This window comes from Pseudonaja textilis, chromosome 1 (genome assembly GCF_049901715.1).
Source record: "Pseudonaja textilis isolate UNSWEBS1 chromosome 1, rPseTex1.2, whole genome shotgun sequence".
In the NCBI taxonomy this organism is placed as follows: domain Eukaryota; kingdom Metazoa; phylum Chordata; class Lepidosauria; order Squamata; family Elapidae; genus Pseudonaja; species Pseudonaja textilis.
Window position 1 is genome coordinate 323,513,777 of NC_141990.1, and position 25,155 is coordinate 323,538,931.

The window sequence follows — 25,155 nt, forward strand, 5'->3', positions numbered from 1 at the left end:
TTGCTCCATTTTATGACTTTCCTTGCCACAGTCATTAGGTGAATCCCTGCAGTTGATTAGCTAGTAACTCAGTTGTGAAGTGACTCTGCTTTCCCTATTGACTTTGCTTATCGGGTCACAAAAGAGGCCTTGGGACATTAGCAACGGTCATAAGTATGAACCAGTTGCCAAGTGATCTGAATTTTGATCCCGCGATCATGGGGAGGCCGCAAAGGTCGTAACTCTGAAAAACGGTCACAAGTCACATTTCTCAATGCTTTTTGAACCATCACTATACGAACTGTTGTAAGTCGAGGACTATCTGTAGCTTGCTCTCCAATCAGCCAGGAGGGGTTGCTTACAGCGGCAGAGATAGCTATCTTGACGTTTGGGGAACCCAGAGGTCCATTTAGGGGCTGGGGTGGCCATGAAGAATCAGAGGGATCCACTTCTGGATCGGACTGCTTGTCCTTTCCCTCTTTCAATAGGATGGCAAGAAAAAGAACCCAACACAACACCCACCCACCCCCAAAATTGCACGGGGGTAAGACTGGGTTCCTTTATACTCCTGCCCCCTTGGGAATTTTGAAAGAACCGAAAATGGTTCCAGATCTGTATTTTAACCGGCTCCTTCGTTGCTCGAGTCCTTGGTGTTGAACGCTCCAGCAATCCAGTCTGAATTGATGGTGCTTTTTTGCCTTGAACTTGGGGTCTGTTAATGCAGAAGTCTTTCTCCGCAGAAGGAGGGACTATCCGGTACGCTTAAGTCAACAGGAAGATAGATTCGGTTGAGTGTTAGGAAAACCAGACTGGAAGCGCAAACGGAGGAGACGCCGCCCTCCCTTGGTTGAAAGGACTTTAGTGTTGGGCGACGGACCTCATTATTGCTGGGTTCTGTCTCGGAGGGCGATGACTGGGGCAGGTTGGATTTGGATGAGGCTTCTCTCTGGTTTCATTCAGAGGTGTCTGGTGTACAGTTCCAGGTCTCCACGAGGCAGGAGAATTCTCCAATTTGCCATATCCGCCCACTTGGAGGACGCGAAGTTAGAGAGGCTGCAAAGGGTTCCTCTGTTGCTTTATTTCTTTGTTATTTCCCCCACGGATTTTGGAAGCTCTTTCTTCCTCCACCCCTTCTGAAGTTTATTTTTGAGGCCAGCACTTAAAATAGCTGGGTTCGCACTGCATTTAGAAGATTTTCGATTCACCCATTAAGATTACGTTTCCATCCCACTGTAAATTGCTCCTGCTTTGGGGCGCAATTGCCAATGGCAGCCAAGCTCTTATTTGAGAGGGAGAAGGCAGGGCAGAGAAGTGACCCCAGGTGGGGGACGGGGGAGGAGTTGGGAAGAAAATGCTTGCAAAGGAAGGGGGAGAACTCTGAACATGAAATTAGCACTTTAATGATTTTAATACTTTAGTATTTAATGCAAATAGGAAGAGAAGATCTTACTTAACTTCGAGCATTTCAAAATGCATTTTGACACCTGTGTTGTGAGGTTTAAATGGTCTAATAGTGCCTAATGAGTGTTCTGTACCTTAACATAAAATACTCATAACAATTTAGCTCTTCACTAAGTGGGCAGAATTATGCATTTACCTTTTGGGTGACATAATACCATATTGGATCTGAAAGAAGTCACCTGTTATCAGGGTTTCCCAACCGTGGCAACTTTCAACTGCGTGGACTTCAACTCCCAGAATTCCCCAGCCGGCCATTGCCACTGTTTGGCATAACACACTTTTAGCTACCACGGGACGGATGAAGGGCTAAGCAGAACACTGACCTGCAAGCATGCGCTGTTACCGCCTTGCTCCTGACACATTGTTTGGCATTGCTCACAATAAGAGTGGGCACCACCTCTACAAACCTGCTGCTTTTAAAAACCACTCCCCCTCTACCAAACCAAAGCCCTGAATACCATGTCCTTCCCTTGGATTTCCATGCAGGCCCCTTCCTGCCTCTGATGACACCCCCCAGATAATATATGAACACCTGGACACACCCAGAAAGGAATGCCAATTTGGCCTAGTGGTTTAAGGCAGTGGTCGCCAACCAGTGGGCCGGGGACCACTGGTGGTCCATGAGAAAATTTTGGTGGTCCGCAGAGAAATGTCACCCCCAAAGCCATTAATCCTGGTTGCATGGGAACACAAGGCTGCACCACCCACATGGCCCGCAGGAACAGAAGGCTTGCATTGCGAACATCACGAGGTAGTGAGGGGAGGGGGGAAAGGGCAGCGGGGGTAACTTGCCCCACGTGCCTCGCCTGGCCACCAGGCTGTTTCTGCTTCTTTCTTCTTCTGCTTTTGGCTGCATGCAAGGAAAGCAGCAAAAGTCTTTCTTTCTCTCCCCCAAACTCTGCCAGAAAGGAGTCTTTGGGACCCTGCAAGGCCTCCTGCTCCAAGAGGCTGTGCCGGCAAAGACTCATTTCTGGCGGAGTTTGGGGGTCAGAAAGAAAGACTTCTGCTGCTTCTGCTGCTTTCCTTGCAAGAGGTCAAAAGTCTCTCCCTCCCTCCCTCTCTCCCTTCCCCTGAGAACAGAGCTGGACATGGTATCCTGCAATCCCAAATAAGGAATGATTGATCGGTAGGAAAACAGGGTGGGGAATTTACCTGCAGACTTTTTGTGGGATTTTCCCAGGGTGTCTGGTCCGCGGGATTTAAAATTATGAGTTTGGTCGTCCCTGAGGTCCAAAAGGTTGGCGACCCCTGGTTTAAGACACCAGCTACAAAGCGAGAGACTGTGAGTTCTACTTTTGCCTTAGGGATAAAAAGCAGCTGGGTGACTTTGGGCCAATCACCAGGAGACAGGAAACTTTTAGCTCCGCCTTAGGCATGAAAACCACTGGGTGATTTCAGGCCAATCACTGGGAGATGGTGAGTTCTAGTCCCGCCTTAGGCCTGAAAACTGGCTGGGTGGGCCAATCCTCACGAGATGGTGAGTTCTAATCTCACCCTGTATAATATATATGAAAGCTGGCTGGGTGACTTCGGGCCAATCCCTGTTTGATGTTGAGTTCTAGTCCCGCCTTAGGCCTGAAAACTGGCTGGGCGGGCCAATCCCCAGGGCACGGTGAGTACTAGCCCTACCTTAGGCATGAAAGCCAGCGGGGTGACTTTGGACCAATCAGCCCAACCCTCCTCACCGTGTTGTTGTGGGGAACAAACAGGAGGAGCATTTGTGGGATATGTCCGTTATTTGCGAAAAAAACAAAAGGTGGGATACAGACAAGCGGGGGTGCCTCGTGTGGTGTCCCCCAGCAGCCCTGTCTCAAGCAGGAGCCTTGAGTCTGCTCTGCCTCTTGTCTCCTTTTTCCCCTCCCTGCTGATGGCTCCCCTGTTGCCTTTCCCCAGGTGAAGGCGAGGCAGGGCTTAGAGAGGAGGAGGAGGACAGCACAGAGCAAGAGGGATTGCTTGCATTCCTGTTTGGAGATGGCGACCTGCTGCACGGCGCGGAGGAAGGAAGGAGTGAGCAGCTTAGCTTAGATGGCCCGAGAAACCAGAAAGCGCAGGAAGAATCCAGGACGGCTTGTTTCTCTTCTAACTAGAACCGCTGGGGTCCTAGGGGGAGGGGAGGGGAGGGTCAGGGCCAAACCTACCTTGGGCTGTTTTCTTGCGACGGACTATCTGTACCAGGAGGGCCCTCAGGGGCACAGGGAGGGACCCAGCCCTCCTGCTTAATAGGGGCGCTTTGGGCACCTGGGAGTTTCTCCTCTTTCAAAGAAGTCTCCCTCACCTGTTGTGGCCTCCAAGCCTTCCTGAACCCCAGTTAGGCATCACCGTTCCCTTGCACCTGCCTGGTCATCCTTTGATTCCCGTTTCCCTCTTACCTGCACCGCTTTCTCGGCCCGGCAGCTCCTTGTCTTTTTCCCAGGAAAGGTAAGAAGGGCGCAGGGGCCTCTTTGGCATGGTTGACAAAGGAGAAGACCGACCCCTCAACCTGTTTCAACGTAGTGGGAACCCGGGACCAGAGGAGTTGGCTATAGAGTCACCCTGAAACTTAGAAATGCTCCCCTTGCGTAGCCAGGGAGGCGAAAATGCACAATGTACACAGGATTGTTATTGTTTGGTTTGATTATTATTGTTCAGTTTTCTAAGGAGGTCCTTAAAACCTTCTGTTTAAAAGGGTTGCCAAGCAGCTCCGTTCGTTGTGGGCGTCCCTTAGTGTGGGAATGAGGTGGCCTTGGACAGCAAGGACCGTCTCTTTTCTTTCTCCCTTCCTACACCCCCTCTTTTACTCCAGGTTGTAGCCTTCCCAAAAATTGCCCACCGAGCAAACGTCATCCATTGGGCCAGCTTGGTTAGAGGAAATGGAGTTTGGGGTGGGTGCCTTTGTCGGGTTGCTAGCTGGCCGGGTTTCCCCAGGAACAAGCCCCCAAGATCCCTTGCTGCTGCTTAACTGGGCATCAGAAGATGTTAGGGAGTTAAGCAAGGAAGAGGCAGGATAGTTTGATTGCCTTATCTGCCCAATTGGGGCATACAACACCCTTTTCCGCAACCTGTGGATCTCTCATAATTGAGATATGGGTTGCATTCTGAGATTCCTCAACCTTGGCCACTTTATGATAGGTGGACTTCAACTCCCAGAAGTCCCCAGCCAGCTTTGCTGGCTGGGGACTTCTGGGAGTTGAAGTCCACCTATCATAAAGTGGCCAAGGTTGAGGAATATTGTTCTAAGTCTTATGGCAGACACTTAATTTTTGTTTTTTTTTTAAAGGCTGTATTTCAGAGCTGTTTCCCCACTCACCTCCGAATCGTATAAAGACTGCAGCAGCACAGTTTCAGCCTCGCTCCCGCCTGCCCGTTGCAGGGAGGTGAGCTGCCGTTCCCTTTTGTGGGCCCAACAAATGATTGCGGCAGCATTAATCGCTGCCATTATCCGCTGCTTATGCAGACAGCCTCTCTTCAAAGCCGGTTGGGAACTGTCAGTCAGTGGGCTTGATGTGCAATTACGGGAAGATGGTTTTTGCAAGCCTCTCTTGCTGGTTGAATGCCTCTTCTGCCATCTCTCCTGGGTAACACAAGCTCTTAAAAAGTTCTCCCATCCCACCTACACAGCCACACATCTCTCTCTATTGTGTCCCTCTTTTGTGAAGGATTTTTGAGAAAAGCTTTTCTTCTACAACCTTTCCTGACCTGGTAAAGTCAGCTTTGTTTCGAAGAGCAAAATAAAGTCTTTTCTCTTTTCATATATATATATATATATATAGATATATAAACCTGCCTTTCATTTTATAAGCTTTTTCAGTTGAATACAGATCAATTATCTTGCAAACTCTTTGCAGAAATAGCAGGGGTGGGATTTTATGCTAGATGACGATACCTTGTTCCCTATCCAGAAGCTTAGTTTGAGTAACGAAGAACTTAAAAACGTACATTTTTTTGCAGTCTAATGGAGGCCACAAGAAAGGATGGCTGACCCCCAAACATTTTGTTCTCCATTTAAAAAAGAAACCGCAATTACAGGAAGGGAAGAAATCTCTGTCCTAAATTGTAGAAAGATGTTGGAAGATCGTTCTAAAGTCGGTACCAAAAGCATCTTCGTAGAGTTATTGGGATATCTGTGAAGATTCTCCGTCCCCCAGGTCCTAGTTGTCCCAAAGGTGCTTTTTCAAAAGGCAGCTGGACTTGTTTTTCCTTTCAGAACCGAAGAAGCTTCTTGGATCAGAAACTAAACATCTTCAAGGAAAAATAAAGTCCAGTTGCTTTTTGAAAAAGCACTTTTGGGATAGTTATTGGGATCATTTTTTAATTCTACTAATCTGGACAATTCTGTGTTGGTCTCCTAAGGTCCCCTCTTCATAAGAGTGCAGGCAAAGCGGGACAGGTTTAAAGGAAAGTGATCCAACCATGGAAAATATGAAGGGAAACCAAAGGAACAGGGTATATTTCCCTGGAAGCCAAGGGGAGATTACTATCTTTACCAGATCCTTGACGGGAGGGATCAAGGAAAGGCAGGACTAAATCTGAGGAGTGTAAGGAAAAGCCCGTTTCACTCATCCATGCAGCTAATAGGGATTCAAAGAACGGTGAGCTCTTAACCTCCAAGAAACACTGGATGAGAACAATTGAAATGCTTTCGTCCGTTGAATGAGCTGGTGCAAATTTTGAAGGCCACGGTACCCGTCTGTCAGGCATAAAGAATCAGGACACCACATATTGTTCCAATTAAGGTCCTTTATTGCTTATGCCTATACGCAAAGAGTTTAGTCAACTAGCCACACAAAATCGGTGCTAGGTAAGAGTTAGCCAAATTTCAAGCAGGGTTGGACCTGGATCATTTATGAGTGCATAAGGACTCCAGGCTGATTCCTCTCTCGACTCCATCCCAGGTTGTCTGTCCTTCTGCACAGTCTGAGTTGTGATAGTACTTTAAAACAGGGTCTGCTGTGTGGGAAGTGGACAAGGATCGGACTAGAAGATCTCCAAGGTCCCTTATAAAAAGTGATAGGAAGCATCTTTCTACTTGGAAGATAGATTCTCTTTCCAACTGAGCCCTCATTTTTTTAATAGGAAAATTTGAACAAAGGCCTCCATTTTCACCTGTTAGATTTCCAGCTTCCCCATTTTTTTCTTGGTGAGGAAATCTCCCAGTCCACACAGCCTTATAAAGAGATTTAGAAAGAAGAATTAAGTGGTGAAGGTCAGTGGACTACAAAAGACCGTAGGAGTCTCTCCACTCTTCCTCCCTCCCTAACTGGGGCAGACTTTCATCAAATAAACAGCAATTCCAAAACTTCACCAGTGGAAAATAGGATTGCTCTCTACTAGAACAATACAGCATCTGCCAGCGTCTTTCCTGTCATGCTTTTTTAAAAAGTAGCTTAGCTGTGGCTTGGTTAATCATTTGGAGCTCAAGGAGCACAGTGGCTGTCATCCTGCTAAGACTCTTAACAAAAATGGAGATGGTTTGAGGGATAAATATTGCTAAAAGAAAATAGATGGTGACATTGGTTTTCTCTTGCCCTGCAAGAGAGGTCCAGGAATCTAGCTGGAGAGAGGTTGCCAAAATTTGGGGGACAGATTAACCCCGTGACCTTCAAACGAAAACATATCTCAAAAAAGATCAACTTATGACTGAGTCAGTACCTCCTAAACCAGAATATCGGTTAAATAAACCACATGCTTGGCTGAGTTCTCACATCATCTTAAACTATAAAGGTTCTCTTCCTTTTCCGACTTTACAAATGTTTAAAAACTTGCTTTCCGTAAAAAGTAAAAGGTAACTGGCGTGATTCAAAGCACCGACCCCCCAGAATACCACTCTTATTTAGGAAATAAAAAATAGCGTCTTATTTGAAAATGTGTGCCCATCTACTCAGAAATATCTACAATGCATTCAGAAAGTATTCAGATCCCCTTCACTTTTGTCAAATTTTTTTTCTGCAGCCTGATTTTACAGATGTTGAAATTCATTTTTTTTCTCATTAATCTATCTACACAGTACCCAATAATGACAAAAGTGAAAACAGAATTTTAGAAATGTCTGTAAATTTATTAAAAAGGAAAAAAAAAACCTGAAATACCACATTGGCATAAGTATTCAGTCCCTTGGCAACAACACCAAAAATTTAGCTCTGGTGCCTCCCGTTTTAGCTCTGGTGGCTCCCATTTGTCGTGATTGTTGCTGAGATGTTTCTTCACCTTGCTTGGGGTCCACTTGAGGTAAATTAAATTGATTGGACATGATTTGGAAAGGCACATACCTCTCTATAGAACAGGGGTCTCCAACCTTGGCAACTTTACACCTGCCAGACTTCAACTCCCAGAATTCTGGGAGTTGAAGGCCACCAGGCTTAAAGTTGCCATGGTTGGAAATCCCTGCTACAGAAGGCGTCACAGCTGAAAATGCATACCGTAAGCAGAGCGAAAGCCGTGAGGTCAAAAGAACCACTTGCAGAGCTCGGAGACAGGATTAATGCAAGGCATAGATCTGGGCAAGGCTGCAATAAAATTTCTGCCATACTGAAGGTGCCTAAGAATCCAGTGGCCTCCATAATTCTCAAATGGAAGAAGTTTGGCGCAACCAGGTCTCACCCAGTCAAATTGAACAATCGGGAGAAGAGCCTTAGTGAGAGAGGTGACCAAGAACCTGATGGTCACTCTGACTCAGCTCTAGAGATCCTGTGTGGAGATGGGGAAAAGTTCCAGGACAGCCATCACTGCAGCCCTCCACCGATCTGTCAGACTTTCTGTCAGAGTAGTTAGGTAGGAGCCTCTCCTCAGTGCAAAACCAGCTTGGAGGTTTTTTTAAAAAAAAAAGCACCTGAAGGACTCTCAGACTGTGAGGAACAAGATGAAACCAAGAACTGAACTCTTTTGGCCTCAATTCTTAACGTTCTATCTGGAGGAAACCAGGCACCGCTCATCCCCTGCCCACTACCGTTCCAAAAATGAAGCATGGTGGTGGCAACATCATGGTGTGAGGGTGTTTTTCAGCAGCAGGGACTGGGAGACCGGTCAGGGTTGAGGGAAAGCTGAACGGAGCAAAGTACGGGGGAATATCCTCCATGAAAACCTGCTCCACAGCCCTCAGGACCTCAGATTGAGCCAAAGGTTCACTTTCCAATATGACGACAATCCTAGACACACAGCCAACACAACACAGGAGCAACTTAGGGACAACTCTGTGAATGTTCCTAGAGTGGCCAAGCCAGAGCCGTGACTTGAACTCTATTGAACATCTCTGGAGGGACATGAAAATGGCTGTCCACTGAAGGTTGCCATGCAACCTGACTGAGCTTGAGAGGAATTGCAAGGAAGAATGGCAGAACCAACACCCCCACCCATCCCCCAAAAAATCCAGGGTTGCAAAGCTTGTCGCATCCTACCCCAAAAAGACTCGAAGCTGTAATTGCTGCCAAAGGTCCTTCAACAAAGTACTGGGAGAATGGTCTGAATGTTTACACCAATGTGATATTTCGATTTCGGGCATTTCTAAAATTCTGTTTTTTTGCTTCGTCATTATGGGGTACTGAGTGTAGATTCATGAGGGAAAAAAATGAATTTAAACAATTGTAGAATCAGGCTGCAGCATAACAAAATTGACAAAATGAAAGGTGTCTGAGTACTTTCTAAATGCATTATATACGTATATTAAGGCAAGAGTCGTTTACAAACGTCTTAGCAGGTGTGACAGGAACAATTTCACCCATTTGCCCTCTAGAAAACTGATGATTCGTATGCTAGCAAGTGTTTTATAATTATAATTTATAATTTTTGAGAGAGAGAGAGAGAGATTTACTATTTATTACATTTACTATTTATTTAGTAAATGTATATTCCGCCCATCTCACCCATAAGGTCATTCTGGGCAGCTTACAAATGATAAAAAGATAAATATGAAACAAACTTAAAAAGAATTACATAATAGCTAAGACCAAGGGGACGGATAGGACAGGGGTGAGGTCTTCTTATCCAGTCAAGGAATATCTCCATTGGGGTCACAAGCTGGCCAGCAAAGTCAGGTTATAAGACCCTTCATTCTGCCTTAATTCAAAGACAAACTACATACGTGTTTATGGATACAGTTTGAATCAGGTTTGAATAAACTTGGATGTGCCAGTTCATTAATTCTACAAAGTTGTACTTTTACAACTTTTTAAGATGTGTGGAGTTCACCTCATGCTGGCTGGGGACTTCTGGGAGTTGAAGTCCACACATTACCAAATTTACCAAATTTTCAAAATTACCAAATTTGAGCAACCCCATTAGATAGCTTTTAGTAAGTAGTCTGACCCTGAAGGAGCTTATCTTCTCTTGTCTACTACAAATGACTATGATGGTTGCAGAGATACAGAAATACTATAAATCGAATGTTATGCTATTGGTGCAAGGGAGACCAGCTACTGCGTTATCATGAAGAGATTTAACATGGAAGAAGGGTAGGTTGGTTCCTTGTCTTGCTTCCTTTTGGCTGAAGAAAGTTGGGTGGCAGCCGCCATTTCTAGTTTCTTGCAGCCACATAAATTGTAAAGGCGGGAGTCATTTCTCCTCCCACTCCCCTTAAGGCCCAGCATGACATCTACCACCTGTAGTTCTGCATGGAAAACCCTTTTCATTGCAGTAGAGTTGGAGTATACAAAAATGACATTTGCAGGAGGGAAGATTAATCATATGCACACGTGAGGATTAATTCAGAATTAATTAGGCCCAGAAGGGCAAAGAATTAAAATTTTGAACTTGCATCAGAACTCCCCAGTTTCTGCCAAGCGAATCTGAACGGGGTGGTGTGTAAGAGAGAAAATGTCTTCTTAAAGGGTGAAAGAGGCTTCTTAAGTTTGGCAACATTGCTAAACAGCCATGCCTGTGCCTTCCTTTGTGCTCTCTGAGCTTGGTTGTTTGCTTGCAGACGTTTCATTACCCAACTAGGTAACATCATCAGTGCTAGTAAGGAGTGGGATTTGTTCTTTCTTTCTACAGGAACTTTTTAACCACAACTGAGTCCAAAATTTCCATTGCAAAGCAAGGCAGTGACGTGAGTTTTGCCTTATTTTATGACGTTCCTTGCCATAGTTGTTAATTGAATCACCGCAGTTGTTCAGTAAATAATGTAGTTGTTAAGTGACTATGGCTTGCTCATTGAATTTGCTTGTCAGAAAGTTGCAAAAGGTGATCGCGTGACCCCCCTGGACCCTGCAGCTGTCATAAACATGAACCAGTCGTCAAGTGTCTGAATTTTGATCAGAATAACAGCACATAATAACAGAGTTGAGGTCTTCTAATCCAACTCATTGTTTAAGCAGGAGATCCTATGCCATTTGAAACAAAGGCTGTCCAATCTCTTCTTTAAAACCTGGTGTTTACCTAACTGGGTAATAAAATGTCTGCACGAAAACCACCTAATTCAGTGAGCACCAAGGACTGCATTGTTCAGCCTTGAGCTCCACATATTCTCTTCTATTGGTACATACGTACTTGTATCCCATTCTGGCTAATCTTCCTCATCCTCCTAACTTCTCATCCATTTAGGCGGTGTCGAGATGCCCCATTGGCTGCAAGGTTCAAGGGATGAGCCTCAGTGGCGCAGTGGTTAGAGTGCAGGCTACTTCTGCTGGCTACCGGCTGCCTGCAATTTGGCAGCTTGAATCTCACCAGGCTCCAGGTTGACTCAGCCTTCCGTCCTTCTGAGGAGGGTAAAACGAGGACCCAGATTGCCGACGGCAATACACTGACTCTAAACCGCTCAGAGAGGGCTGTAAAAAGCACTGTGCAGCGGTGTACAAGTCTGTGCTGTCTGAAAAGGCAGCCATTTTAACCCAATGAATGGTGCCAGGTGTGCCTGCCAGTTGAACGGATGCCCATCACTTATTTGCAGATGATTCAAAGAGCCCTTGATTCAAAGATGGCACAGTAGTTAGACTGCAGTATGGCAGACTGACTCTGCCCACCACCAGGAGTTCGATCCTCATGGGCTCAAGCTTAACTCACCCTTCCATCTGTCCGAGGTCAGTAAAATGAGGACCCAGATTGTTGGGGGCAAGAGACTGCCATTTGTAAACCGCTTAAGAGGGGCTGTAAAGCATTGTGAAGCAGCAACATATAAGCCTTAAAAGCTATTGCTAGTAGTGCTATTCAATTTGCAGAGTCTCCCATAAGAAAGAAGAACACATTGGAGTAAACCGGGGATGTCAAACTCCATCGCATTGAGGGCCGCATCAGGGTTGTGTTTAACTTTGGGGGGCGGGATGGGCGTGGCCACTCGTGTCAGCACCTGTGGTGGCCTGAGCCCTCTGCCAGCAAAAACGGGCTCCCAAGCTCCGCTTTCATTGGCACAGGGTTGCAGGAGACTGTCGCGGTCAAAAATGGAGCTCTGGAGCACCGTTTTCGCTGGCAGAGGCACCCTGAGCCGGTCCTTCGCTGTTTCCAGAGAGGGCCAGATCTAAGCCACCCTGTGGGCTGGATCCGGCCCCTGGGCCTTGAGTTTTAAACCCGTGGAGTGTAAACCGTGGGCAGATTTATACCGAGCTCTTAATGTGTGAGAGAAATTGAATGCATTTCTTTCTATCGGAGCTCACCGCCACCACCAAAAAAAGGTCACCAGGACATTCATGTTTTTCTGTCACCATGAAAGCTGGGCACTTGCAGGTGTTTCAAGCCAAAGTGGAGCACATTGAGGCAGGAAATGGGAGAGACGCTATCTGCAGCACGATTCCAGTGCCGTAGGTGGGCTTTATGGCGCAAAGGGGAGTGGAGCTTTCTCTTGCCTCCCCCCTCCCTTTCCCACAAATCTCCCCATAGAAAGGCGTCAGGAACTCTTAAAGGTAAGAGATTTCCCTTCACCCACCCACCCACCCACTCACCCACCCACCCCTCTCTCTACCCAGTGCACAATCGCTTTCTCTGCAGGAGTGCGCATGCAGCAGGCAGCCTCGGCTGTGTGAGGAGGAGAACAAGGGGGAGAAAGGAGCGTTGAGTCACCAGCGGAGGTGGACTCTGGATGGTGTGGGGGAGGCATTTTAAGCCTCCCATTGATGAGAGGATGAAGGGCCCTTCAGGGGAGAGAGCTGCTCCTCTTTTTCATCTCGTCCCTTCGCCCTGAAACGCTTGTTTAAAAATTAGGTTGCTTGGCTGGAGGCTGCGGACCGCTGCCTTGATGCTTCGGATGGGTGGGAAGGGTTGGATCGGACCTTCCGGGACCTCTCCACCTCTCCTAGGAGGGGGTGCATGACAGAGGCTCCCACCTCTCAGAGCAGCACCCCCCCTCCTCCAAAATGTGGTTGTGCTGAAAAATGTAATGTAGCGGAAAGGGAAGGTGGTTGAATGCATGACTGATGCAAGGAAAATAATCAAAGCCAGATCCAATTTATATTTTATCTTTGCTGTCTTCTTCTTCTTCTTCTTCTTCTTCTTCTTCTTCTTCTTCTTCTTCTTCTTCTTCTTCTTCTTCTTCTTCTTCTTCTTCTTCTTCTTCTCCTTCTCCTTCTCCTTCTCCTTCTCCTCCTCCTCCTCCTCCTCCTCCTCCTCCTCCTCCTCCTCTTTTCCCTCCCAGCCTTCTCCTCTCATCCTTCTCTTCTTCCTCCATCCTTCTCCTCCTTTCCCTTTCCTCCTCCTCCCCCTCCTCCCCCTCCTCCTCCTCCTCCTCTTCCTTCTCTTCCGCCCCTCTCCTCCTTATCCTCCTCTTCCTCCTCCTTTCCCTCCCATCCTCTTCCTCCTCCCAGTCCCTCTCAGCCCAGCTCATCTAACATGCTTGTTATGGGGAATACAGAAGTCAACGGTATGTTGGATATGTCTTCCACCTTCACTATTTCCGGGTAATAAAAGTGGGATATAAATAAATAAAATATAGTCAGATATGTATGTGTGTAATCAGGTCAGCAACCTTCCACAACATTCACATATTTTTGAACCTGATCTATGGGTATTGGTGAATCTCCCTTTCTTTTAAGTGTCCAGCCACGTCCTTCAAATGACCTTGGAACAGTGGACACTTCTGGGCAGTGTGAGAAGCCAGCAGGATCTTGCCCAACTGCCTGCGGTGCTCCTGTGGTTAAAAAGTACATAGTTCTGATTTGTGGGTGGGTGTTACGAAAAAGCTGAGGTTTATTTTCCACCGTGATTAGCCCTGTGCCATCAAATGAATCAACGTTTTGGGCTCACTCTTCGCTGGCCATAGAAAGCTTTTAATGTTTCGCAAGCAAGCCTCTTAGAAGACAGTTGCTTAGCTCAGCAACCCCCGAAGAGATCCTGCACGCCCCAGAATGATGCAGAAATCCCGTTTGGTCCTTGCTCGGCTCCCACCCCAACTGTCAGCACTTTCCTCCCACTTTTGAGCTGATCTTGCCAAGGTAATTTTCATGCAGAGAGAAAATACCACGATGTGCGCTGGGTCTTTTCAAGTCCAGTGACTCAGCACCAACAGCCAAAAGGGAAGGACATGATGTGATTATGTCTAATTTTGCTGGAGGACGCAAACGAACTCCCACCACCACCACCACCTCTTAAGCTGCGAGCTGAGACATCATCGTCATGCCCAGCTCACAGCCACTATCACAAGGACCCATCCTGAGTGAATCAGAGTTGGTTTTTTTTTTTTTAAAAAAAAACAGAATGGAAAGCAAAACAAAAAAACCAGCTTTTGTGACAAGGCTACAAGAAATCTTTTAACCGCCTGCCGGCTGAAAAAAGACAAAAGAAAACTTAACCAGGATTATAACCTATAACGACAGTCTGCAATCAGAAAAATGTGTCAGTAGGAAGTTGCCTCTTGGATTTTTAAGAACTACGGGGTCTCTTGGTGCTCTCCGATCTTGGTTGTTTTCTTGGCGATGTTTCGGTACCCAACTAGGTAACATCATCAGTGCTACTAGGTTTCCCTGAAAATACGACCTACCCTGAAAGTAAGTCCTAGCTTGATTTTTACATGTGCTCCTTACCCTCAAAATAAGCCCTAATTAAGACCTTGCTTACTCCAGGATGCACGGGTAAAAATTAAGCTAGGGTGGGGCTCGGGGGGTGGGGTGGAGCTGCCCTACTACTTGCCTTCAGACACTTGCAACCAGACCCCGCACACCAAGACACCTGCCTTGCCGGCCCATTTCTTCTGCAGCCAGCAAGGCTTTCCTGAAGGCCTCTGTGGCGGATTATAGACGGATTATAGACCTGCGGATCGCTCTGCAGGGGCCAGGGGCGACACGCACAGGTGAAATGAGTCAGTGGACAACATTCCTCCCTCCCCCGAAAATAAGACTGGTGCCTTTATTGGTGGCAAAAAAAGTTATGAGACCCAATCTTATTTTCGGGGAAACACAGTACTACCAAGCACCAGCAGTGATGATGTTATCTAGCTGGGTAATGAAACATCTGCAAGACTACAGCCAAGTACAGAGAGCACCAAGGGCCCCCACAGGTCAATCCTTAGGTACGATGACTCTCTTCTATCAGTAGTTTTTAAGAAACCCAGGAGAGAGTTGCAAACCTGCCTTTGTTTTCATTGAACCTGTCAATCAAATAGGTTAATCAAAATCCCATTTTCTCACTTTTTCTGTCAAACCCTAGCAAAGAAGCTGCCGAAAAACAACAGCAGATGTCAGTTAGCTAATACCGTGCCCAAATCTTTATTCTGAGAAATTTAATTATTTCTTTTGTGTTTCTCCCCCCTAACTCACGATCAAAATCTTTTGGGTAGAGTTTCATTTTCCATCCATTGTTGGAGGTGGTGGATGGTGAGGCAACAGACACTTAATATACATCTGTCCATTGTGTACATCTGTACACCACCAGCCTGATTATCCATGGTCCTCCAACTGAAAAAAAAATAACCCTTTGGAAGAGTTCCTTATTATTTATTTGAATTGATTAATCACCCAACTAAACTCTTAAACCCTAACTTCTTGAACTCTTCTTGATACTTTCAGACTCTTAGAGAGATTAGCGCAGTGGTGTTCAACCTTGGCAACTTTAAGATTTGGGACTTCAACTTCCAGAATTCCCTAGCCAACATGGGGAATTCTGGAAGTTGAAGTCCCCAGGTATTAAATTTGCCAGGGTTGGACACCCTAGCATTAATGTATCTTTCATGTACCTTATAACAAAGGTAAAATGAACTTGAGTGGATATCCTTCCATCAAGCAAAGGGTTAAACTCCTTGGAAGAAATCCTTCCCATTTCAGGACTGCTTCTTTGCAATTTTTCTCCTTCAACCTATCCATTGTTGATCATTTTTTCTGCTGCTTATTCTCCTCACCTTTTTTTTACTGCTCATTTACTTGAGATCATCTTCTATCTAGTTTCTGTCGCTGCTTATATTTTCCCTGGAAGAGTGTGGAATTTAGAGCTGGATGGAGATTTTTTTGAAGCCAGCCAGCCAACTGAGCATCATCCAGTTTCCAGGGTAAAAACATATGTTTTCAGAAGGCGGGAGATTCTGTTTTGCTTTCACTGACACAATTTCTATCAGAAGCACACAGTATTAAACGAGAGAGATTTGTACAATTTGAGGCACAGTGTTGGTTAGAAAGAGTAGGCCAAATTAAGCAGGGCTAAGATCTAGCACAAGGCTGTCAAACAAAAGGCCCGCAATGCAGTCGGATCGGCCCACAGGGGCCATCCCATGTCGCTTCGGCCCAGTCTACCCAGAGCGAAGAGGAAACATTGGGCCTGTGTGGCTTGGGCCCAGTCTACCCAGAGCGAAGAGGAAACATCGGCCTGTGTGGCTTGGGCCCAGTCTACCCAGAGCGAAGAGGAAACATCGGGCCTGTGTGGCTTGGGCCCAGTCTACCCAGAGCGAAGAGGAAACATCGGGCTTGTATGGCTTGGGCCCAGTCTACCCAGAGCGAAGAGGAAACATCGGGCCTGTGTGGCTTGGGCCCAGTCTACCCAGAGCGAAGAGGAAACATCGGCCCTGTGTGGCTTCGGCCCAGTCTACTCAGTGCGAAGAGGAAACATCGGGCCTGTGTGGCTTGGGCCCAGTCTACCCAGAGCGAAGAGGAAACATCGGGCCTGTGTGGCTTGGGCCCAGTCTACCCAGAGCGAAGAGGAATCATCGGGCCTGTGTGGCTTCGGCCCAGTCTACCCAGTGCTAAGAGGAAACATTGGCCCTGTGTGCTTTGGCCCAGTCTACCCAGTGCGAAGAGGAAACATCGGGCCTGTGTGGCTTCGGCCCAGTCTACCCAGTGCGAAGAGGAAACATTGGCCCTGTGTGCTTTGGCCCAGTCTACCCAGTGCGAAGAGGAATCATCGGGCCTGTGTGGCTTCGGCCCAGTCTACCCAGTGCGAAGAGGAAACATTGGCCCTGTGTGCTTTGGCCCAGTCTACCCAGTGCGAAGAGGAAACATCGGGCCTGTGTGGCTTCGGCCCAGTCTACCCAGTGCTAAGAGGAAACATCGGGCCTGTGTGGCTTGGGCCCAGTCTACCCAGTGCGAAGAGGAGACATCGGGCCTGTGTGGCTTCGGCCCAGTCTACCCAGTGCGAAGAGGAGACATCGGGCCTGTGTGGCTTCGGCCCAGTCTACCCAGAGCGAAGAGGAAACATCGGGCCTGTGTGGCTTGGGCCCAGTCTACCCAGAGCGAAGAGGAAACATCGGGCCTGTGTGGCTTGGGCCCAGTCTACCCAGAGCGAAGAGGAAACATCGGGCCTGTGTGGCTTGGGCCCAGTCTACCCAGAGCGAAGAGGAATCATCGGGCCTGTGTGGCTTCGGCCCAGTCTACCCAGTGCTAAGAGGAAACATTGGCCCTGTGTGCTTTGGCCCAGTCTACCCAGTGCGAAGAGGAATCATCGGGCCTGTGTGGCTTCGGCCCAGTCTACCCAGTGCGAAGAGGAAACATTGGCCCTGTGTGCTTTGGCCCAGTCTACCCAGTGCGAAGAGGAAACATCGGGCCTGTGTGGCTTCGGCCCAGTCTACCCAGTGCTAAGAGGAAACATCGGGCCTGTGTGGCTTCGGCCCAGTCTACCCAGTGCGAAGAGGAGACATCGGGCCTGTGTGCTTCGGCCCAGTCTACCCAGTGCGAAGAGGAGACATCGGGCCTGTGTGGCTTCGGCCCAGTCTACCCAGAGCGAAGAGGAAACATCGGGCCACAAGATTGCAGCCGATATCTTCGCCCCTAACACCAATGCCATCTTGAGTTGTACAAAATAAAGTGGGGATATTTATAGGAAAACCTAACTTAAAGCAAAAGTTGGACTCAGAAGAAAACAATAGAAGAAAATATTTTTAAAAGTTTATTTTATTTTATACAAACAATCCATCTTCCATTTAAACAGTGTGTACAAATATCTTATGCAATAACAATTACAGTTGATACATATTAATTACTATAGTATTAATACTCTATTCTTACTTTATACTGTTATGCATAATATGTCTAATTATTATAACAATCCCCGTTCTATTCTCATGCTTATTATTTTTCTTAATTTCTAACTTCCGTATTTATTCTCCAGCCATTGATAAAAATAGTTCCCATATCGTATAATATTCAGTCTGTTCCTTTTCTTTAATCGCAAGCGTTAGCCTGTTCATTTCTGCACATTCTAATACTTTCCTGATCACATTCTCATCTGTCAGAATCTTTTCACTTTTCCAGTTTTGTGCAAATACAATTCTAGCTGCAGTTAATGCATGGATAATTAAATAAAAATTTTGAATGTTGATGTTGAAGCAAGACTCTTGAGAATCCCCCAGACAGTCAAGAAAGCAAAATTCATTAAACAAACCTACACAGGATTCGCACTCAAGACACAAAGGACCAAGGACATAATCTCCTACTTTGGACCCATGAGGTGAAGACTCAGCTCTCTGGAAAATGCACAGGTGCTGGGAATGGGGGGGAAAAGAGAGAAGAAACAGCAAGAAGATGCTGAGACATTGTCTTCAAAGTTACAACAAACCCACCTGGGACCTACTTATGACCTGGATTTGAAGTTCTGACACACCCACACCAGTGGGTGGGATTCAAAAAATTTTACTACCAGCTCTGGGGTGTGGCTTGGTGGGCGTGGCTTGGCTTGGTGGGCGTGTCAGGGGAAGGATACTGCAAAATCCCTATTCCCTCTCCATCCCACTAACCTGCTTTCCAGCTCCGTTCTCCTGTGCAAGGCAACCAAAGAAGACCCAGTCGATCAGTTGGGACTCAATGGGAGGCAGAGAAGAGATGGGGATGGGGCCAGTAAGAGGTCGGATTTGCCGGTTCTCCAAACTGCTCAAAATTTCCGGTGTTGGTTCTCAAGAACTGGTCAGAACCTACTGAATACCCCCTCTGACCCACACCCATATCGCAGTCACACAACCAAATTTCAGGCATTCGGCACCTGGACTGCATTGATGGCCATTTGCAGTGTTCACATAACTACGTTTTACGATGGCTTTGCCCCAGTCTGATGATTAGTGTCAGTTTTCGGCAAAACCACATCCATAGTGTGGTCACCCAATAATGATGATAGCCTTTGATTAATGACTGCCACACAAAAAAAAACACCTCATAAAATCTGGGTGGTCATATGATTTCATAACTTAGGATCATGATGGGCAGACTCCATTAAGGTCATAAGTTGAGGACTACAGTATTAGATGTGCACACGTGAGTGTGTTTCACCTCTCCCTTGTGTGGTATGGACGTGTGTCATTTTTTTGTCGGAGTCCGATTCTGAGGGGGAGATTGAGCAGCTGACAAGGAGTGGGAGTGTGGATATGGTGGCTGTGGAAGAAATGGGGGAAGGGCACAGTCTGGCTGGGCATTCAGAGGAAGACCCAGGGCCATCCTGTCTTCATCCTAGGGCACACAGGGAGGAACGGAGAAGGGAGCAACATGGCTTACGGGAGAAGAAAGGGCCCTGATCCCCTTCATGGGCTGCAGCTGGAAAGACTATTTAAAAGGGAAAACTGCGCATGGCAAAGTTGCTGGAAGCAAAGCGTGCATTATCTTTGTCGAGGCTTATCTGGGTTTTGGTATCCTCCCAACTGGGTGCTGTATTATCTTTTGGAAGTCTGCAGTTTATCATTCTGGCCTGTCGTGTTAATTACTTCAGCATGGTTTGTGTTGGCTTTTTTTGTTTCTAATTACTTTGGGTTCAGACTGCCTTTCTTCCCTTCGTAGCCTGTTTTAGAAGAGTTTGATCTCCAGCCAAGGATAACTGGACATTGGGGGACAAGTTGGAGGCATTAAAGGGAATTTTATCTACTTTGGTGACTTTGTTATTTTTGTGCCACGCCCTGCGTCATCACAATATGTTTCCAAAGGTAAAGTGGCATATTTCAGGTGAAATCAAGTCAAATTGTTTATTACTGCCATAAGGACAGATCTTTAAAACATCCAATAATAGAACTGTTACATGCTCTATGTATATATATATATATATGTATCACAGAAAAACAGTGAGTATAAATAAAAACATGTAAAATAATGACATAAACTACAGCGTTATAAAAAGGGATGAATAAAGAAGTATCTAAACTTAGTTCACAGTATGATGTGTTATACAGATGGTGGAACCAAAGTGGGTAAGTTGGCAGCCTATTTTTAATCCTTTTTCAGAAGAAACAACAGTACAGGTAGTCCTCAACTTACAACCACAATTTCCATTGTTAAGTGAAACATTTGTTAAGTGAGTTTTGCCCCAATTTACGACCTTTCTTGCCACAGTTGTTAAGTAAATCACCGCAATTGATAAGTGAGTCACCCGGTTGTTAAGTGAATTTGGTTTCCTCAAGGACACCGAAACCAAGTAAATACGAATCAGCTGCCAAGTGTCTGAATTTTGATCACATGGCCGTTGGGATGCTGCAGATGTCGTAACTGTGAAAAATGGTCATAAGTCACTTTTTCCAGTTCCATTGTAACTTTGAATGGTCACTAAGCAATCTGTTATAAGTTGAGGACTGCCTGCCTCAACTTATGACCTATCACTAAGTGACCATTCAAAGATAAAACAGAGCCCTAAAAGGGTAACTTATATTATGACTTGGTTCTGATGCCCTCCCTGCGATCACGTGACTGCATTTTGGGCGCTTAGCAACCAGCCAGTATTTATAGCCGTTAGCGGTATCCCCCTGGTTACATGACCATGGTTTACGATGTTACGGTATTTACTTCCAGTGTTCAGCAAAATCAGCTCCTAGCAAACACTTGATTGGCTTAACGACTGCAAATTCACTTAATGACCACCACAGAAAAGGTCATACAATTGGGTCGGGGGTGTGTGATGGCTCACTTTACGACTGTCGTGACTTAAGACTGTAAGGGATAGGCTCCATTGAGTCGTAAATGAAAGGCTACCTTTAGGTAGAAATCATATGCCCTACCTGGAAGGTTGTTGTTTTTTGGTTGGTTAGTCAATTGCTTACCAGATAATAGGTATAAGTAAAAACATAGTTATGAATACATGGGTAGATATAAGGAAAATAAAAGAAACAATAGGACAGGGATGGCAGGCATGTCGGTGCGCTTATGCATGCCCCCTACAGACCTCTTAAGGAAAGGGGTGAGGTCAATAGTAGAAAGTCTAAGGTTAAAGTTTTTGGGGTTTGGGGAAGAAACCACAGAGTCAGGTAGAGTATTCCAGACATTGACCACTCTGTTGCTGAAGTCGTACTTCCTGCAATCAAGTTTGGTGCAGTTAACCTTGAGTTTGTATCTATTGTTTGCTCTTGTGTTGTTATGGTTGAAGCTGAAGTATTTATTGACAGGTAGGACATTGCAGTGTATGATTTTATATACTATACTTAGATTGGACCTAACATGGTGTAGTTCTAGGTTTTCTAGGTCTAGATTTTCAAGTCTGGTGGCATAAGGTATTCTACAGCGAGTAGAGGAGTGGAGAACTCTTCTTGTGAAATATTTCTGGACTTTTTCAATTGTGTTAATATCAGATACATGATATGGGTTCCAGACTGATGAGCTGTATTCAAGAATAGGTCTAGCAAATGTTTTGTGTGCTCTAGTTGTGTGATATTACCAGAGAAGAAGCTACGTAGGATTAGATTAACAACTCTTAATGCCTTTTTGGCTATGTAGTTACAATGGGCTCCAGCACTTAGATCATTTGAGATGAGTACTCCAATGTCCTTGACAAAGTTTGAATCCTCAACAAGGTCTAGACTATTTAGCTTGTATTTTATTTTCTGATTTTTTCTGACAATATGTAAGAGAGCATTTATTTGTTGAGATTTGAGGTTGCCATTTGATTGACCAAGGTCTGTGGTGTTGAATAGCTTTACATCATCAGTGAAGATAAGGCAGTTGCTCTTAATATGATCACAGAGGTCATATATGTGGAGTATGAAGAGAGTTGGTCCTAAAATACTGCCTTGGGGGACACCACTGTTGACAGGTACAGAATTTGATAGGACACTCCCAATTTTGACCATTTGTTGTCTGTTTGACAGGAATGCTTCTATCCAGTAATGCAGGTGTCCAGAGATACCGTAAGATTTTAGTTTTAGTAGTAGTTTGTAGTGTACCACTGAATCAAAGGCTTTACAGAAGTCTATGTAGATTGCATCTATTGCTTTGCCCTGATCGAGTTGTGTAGTCCATATGTTTTTGCAGTGTAAGAGTTGCAGATTACAGGATAGTTTTTTCCTGAAACCAAATTATTTATTAGAGAGTAGGTTGTTTGTCTCTAAGTGGAGGATAATGGATTGGTTAATAATTGATTCCATGATTTTACAGGTGACGCAGCATGAAGACATTGGTCTGTAATTTTCAACTAGGCTGGGGTCTTCCTTTTTGAAGATGGGGATGACTGTGGCTTGTGACCATAGTTTTGGCAAGGACCTGGTCCTGAAAGATTTTTCAAAAATTATGCTTAGAGGTTCAGCTATGGTAATGGATAGCTTTTTAAAGAAGTAAATAATATTCCGTCCGGTCCAATAGATAGAGATGGTTTTAGAGTGCGTAGTGCTTTTTCAACATTGTCTACTATAAAATCGATATGTATTAGATCATTGTAGTAGTCTATGGTTCAACTAGGAAATACTGGGCATGATCCATTACTGTTTACAAATACTGAGCCAAAGAATGTGTTAAAGAGGTTGGCTTTAATAGTGTCGTGATTGCAGTCTTTACCATTTGGTCCTTTCAGGGGTGCGATGGACCTTGAGTCTTTTCGTTTGTTGTTTACAAAATTGTAGAAAGTGCGGGTGGAATTGGTGTGTAGAAGACTTTCCTCTTATTTAATGTGATAATTAGTTCATTCAGTCTTTATCTGGTGGCATAACTTTTTGTATCGTCTTTTGAAGTTGGCAACGTGACCAGATTTGTTTTTCTGCCAAAGTGATCTCTTTTTGGATTGAAGCTTCCTTATTGTTATGGGTAATCTGTTTTTTCTGGTTTGGGGAGTTGTTATTGGTACATATAGTTTGATGACTCTTTTGATTTCAAGTAAAAATATGTTGTAATGGTCTTCAACAGTATTGCATCCAGTGAATAGAGATTGCCAATCAAGGGATGAGAGATCGTTGTCTATAAGATCATAGTTGCCTTTTTTGAAGTTATAACTGGGGATCACATAGTTGTGTTGATTTTTGTGTGGATGTATGTTGAGACAAAAGTCAATAATGTTGTGGTCACTGTTGGAAAAGGGTTCTTTAATTTGTATTCCGTAAATTGAATTCAAACTATTGCAGAAGATGAGATCGAGGCAGTTGTTAAATCTAGTGTTGTTGGTTACTAGTTGTTCCAGTCCCAGGTTTGTTACAGCATTGTAGAAGGTTGCATGTATGGGTTCAGTTTTACATTCGTTTAGGGTCCAGTCAATGTGAGGTAGATTGAAGTCACCAAGAAAGATAAAAGTGTGTGGGCAGGATGTTGCCCGTGTTAGTAGTGAATTTAGCTTGTTTACATGTTCGATGTCATAATCAGGTGCTCTGTAACATAGTAAGAATCAAAATGTGATATTTAAGGACAGTTCACAGACGATGGTCTCAGGAAGAGAAAGCTCTTGGGTAACTTGGATGTTTTTTAGATGTAAGGGCTTTTTATAGAAGATAGCAACACCACCTCCTCTATGGATCGGTAAACATGATAGTCTCTTACTGTGATAATGGAGTCAGGGAGAGATGCATTGAGCCATGTTTCACAGACAAATATGACGTCAAATTTAGCCATATTTAGTAAAAGGAGAAATGCAGGTATTTTATTCACAAGGCTTCTTGCATTGAGTAGCTTGCATTTAAGGCCAGTTGTAGTTGGAATTGAGGTAGTTAGGGGTGTGCGTGCCTAATTTTGAGTGATGGTGGGTTGGATGAGGTAGGGTTGGATGTGGAGTTGTGGGTTGTGTGACTTACTTTTGATACAATCTGCGCGGTAGTCAATGTAGAGATCCTTCTCTCCATTATCTAGATGTCTTTTGAGTTCCTTGCAGAGTTCACGGGAGCGGATTCTTTGCAGTATGGATAAGTCTGGCCTTGAGCGAAGTTTTTTGTGATTGGGATTGTTTTTTGCAATGGTTTTTATTGTATGAATGAATATGCGTTTGCTGGACTCATTTTTGCAAACAACTCTACAACATTTTAGGGCCACCGAGCCATCATTGTATTTGGACTCAGGACCATCTCTGGTTACTTCAGTGATATCTTCGGGAGAGATGTTTGTTGTATTTGAGTTGCTTATGATATTACGAACTTTGGTGATGTCATCTGATTCGTTGGTGTCTTCAAGACCAAATAAGATGGCATTTGGACGTTTCTGATCATGTTCAATGGTGTCTCTGATGAGTAAGGAGATATCATTTGTGGAATTATTTGATGGGATAGTAATTATTTGTGGTTGTGGTTTGGTGGTTATTTTTGGTTGTAGTTGTGATTGTAGTTGAGGTAGTAGTTGTGGTAGTGGTTGTTGGGTTGGGATTTGATTTTGAGCTGATAGGTAGTCGCTCATCAGTGCTGTATTTTTTTTTCCAAGAGAAATTAGGCTTTCTTGTATAATTGTTTCAGAACGTGTTGCTAAGCATTTTTCTGTTGAGTGCATGAGTGATTCTATGCTATCAGCTCTGTCAGGCAGGGTGCTTGGTTGGTTTAGCTTAGGAAAACATGATGGACATAGACAAGGGAATTTATCTGATGCTTTTAGGAGACCAGCTACGTCTTTGTTTAAGTTTAAACAGGGAAGGTGGGCTTGATTGTCACATAGTGGGCATTTGATGTTATTTTCGCTTTCACTGATGGTTTTAAGACATCTGAAGCATGTACAGGAGTCTGGGAGGTCATTGGTAGAGATATTATTTTGTTGTTGTTGTTGTTTGGTAGTAGAGGATTTGGAGTTTCTGGCTAGCATGGTCAATGACAATAGTACACTAAACAATTATAATAGCTGATTAATGTGATAGGTAGACGTTACTTAATGAATTTGGTAATTAATAAATGTTAATTGATAAGTTAGAGAAGAAATCAAAAGTAAGGTTACTTATTACTAAAAATCAATCAATCAACTTATTACTAAGAATCGATCAATCAATAGACTGGATAATCCATGATACAGTATTAAATCTCTATCAGTTCAGTGAATCAGTAAATTAGTGGTCATTTAACAATTAATTATGATACTATTATATGATATGATCAATTATTATAGTCAAAGCATTATCTATAAATATTTTGAGGTACTGAAATAGTGGAGGTAGTATAGTATTGGAGGTTTGCGGTGTAAATTCCTTTGTTTTTCCTTAGAGCCAGGTTTTTTGGTTTTTGTTTTGCGTTGCTGTTTGATAGATTTGAATGGAGAGGATTTGAATGAGCTCACC

The 25,155-nt window shown here is 44.8% G+C and overlaps 1 protein-coding gene across 10 annotated transcripts in view; it reads left to right on the forward strand.

Annotated features, from left to right (window-relative positions):
• The window catches only part of STK11 (serine/threonine kinase 11), a 101,743-nt gene that overhangs the window by 68,947 nt on the left and 7,641 nt on the right, over window positions 1–25,155 (forward strand). The window lies entirely within an intron of this gene.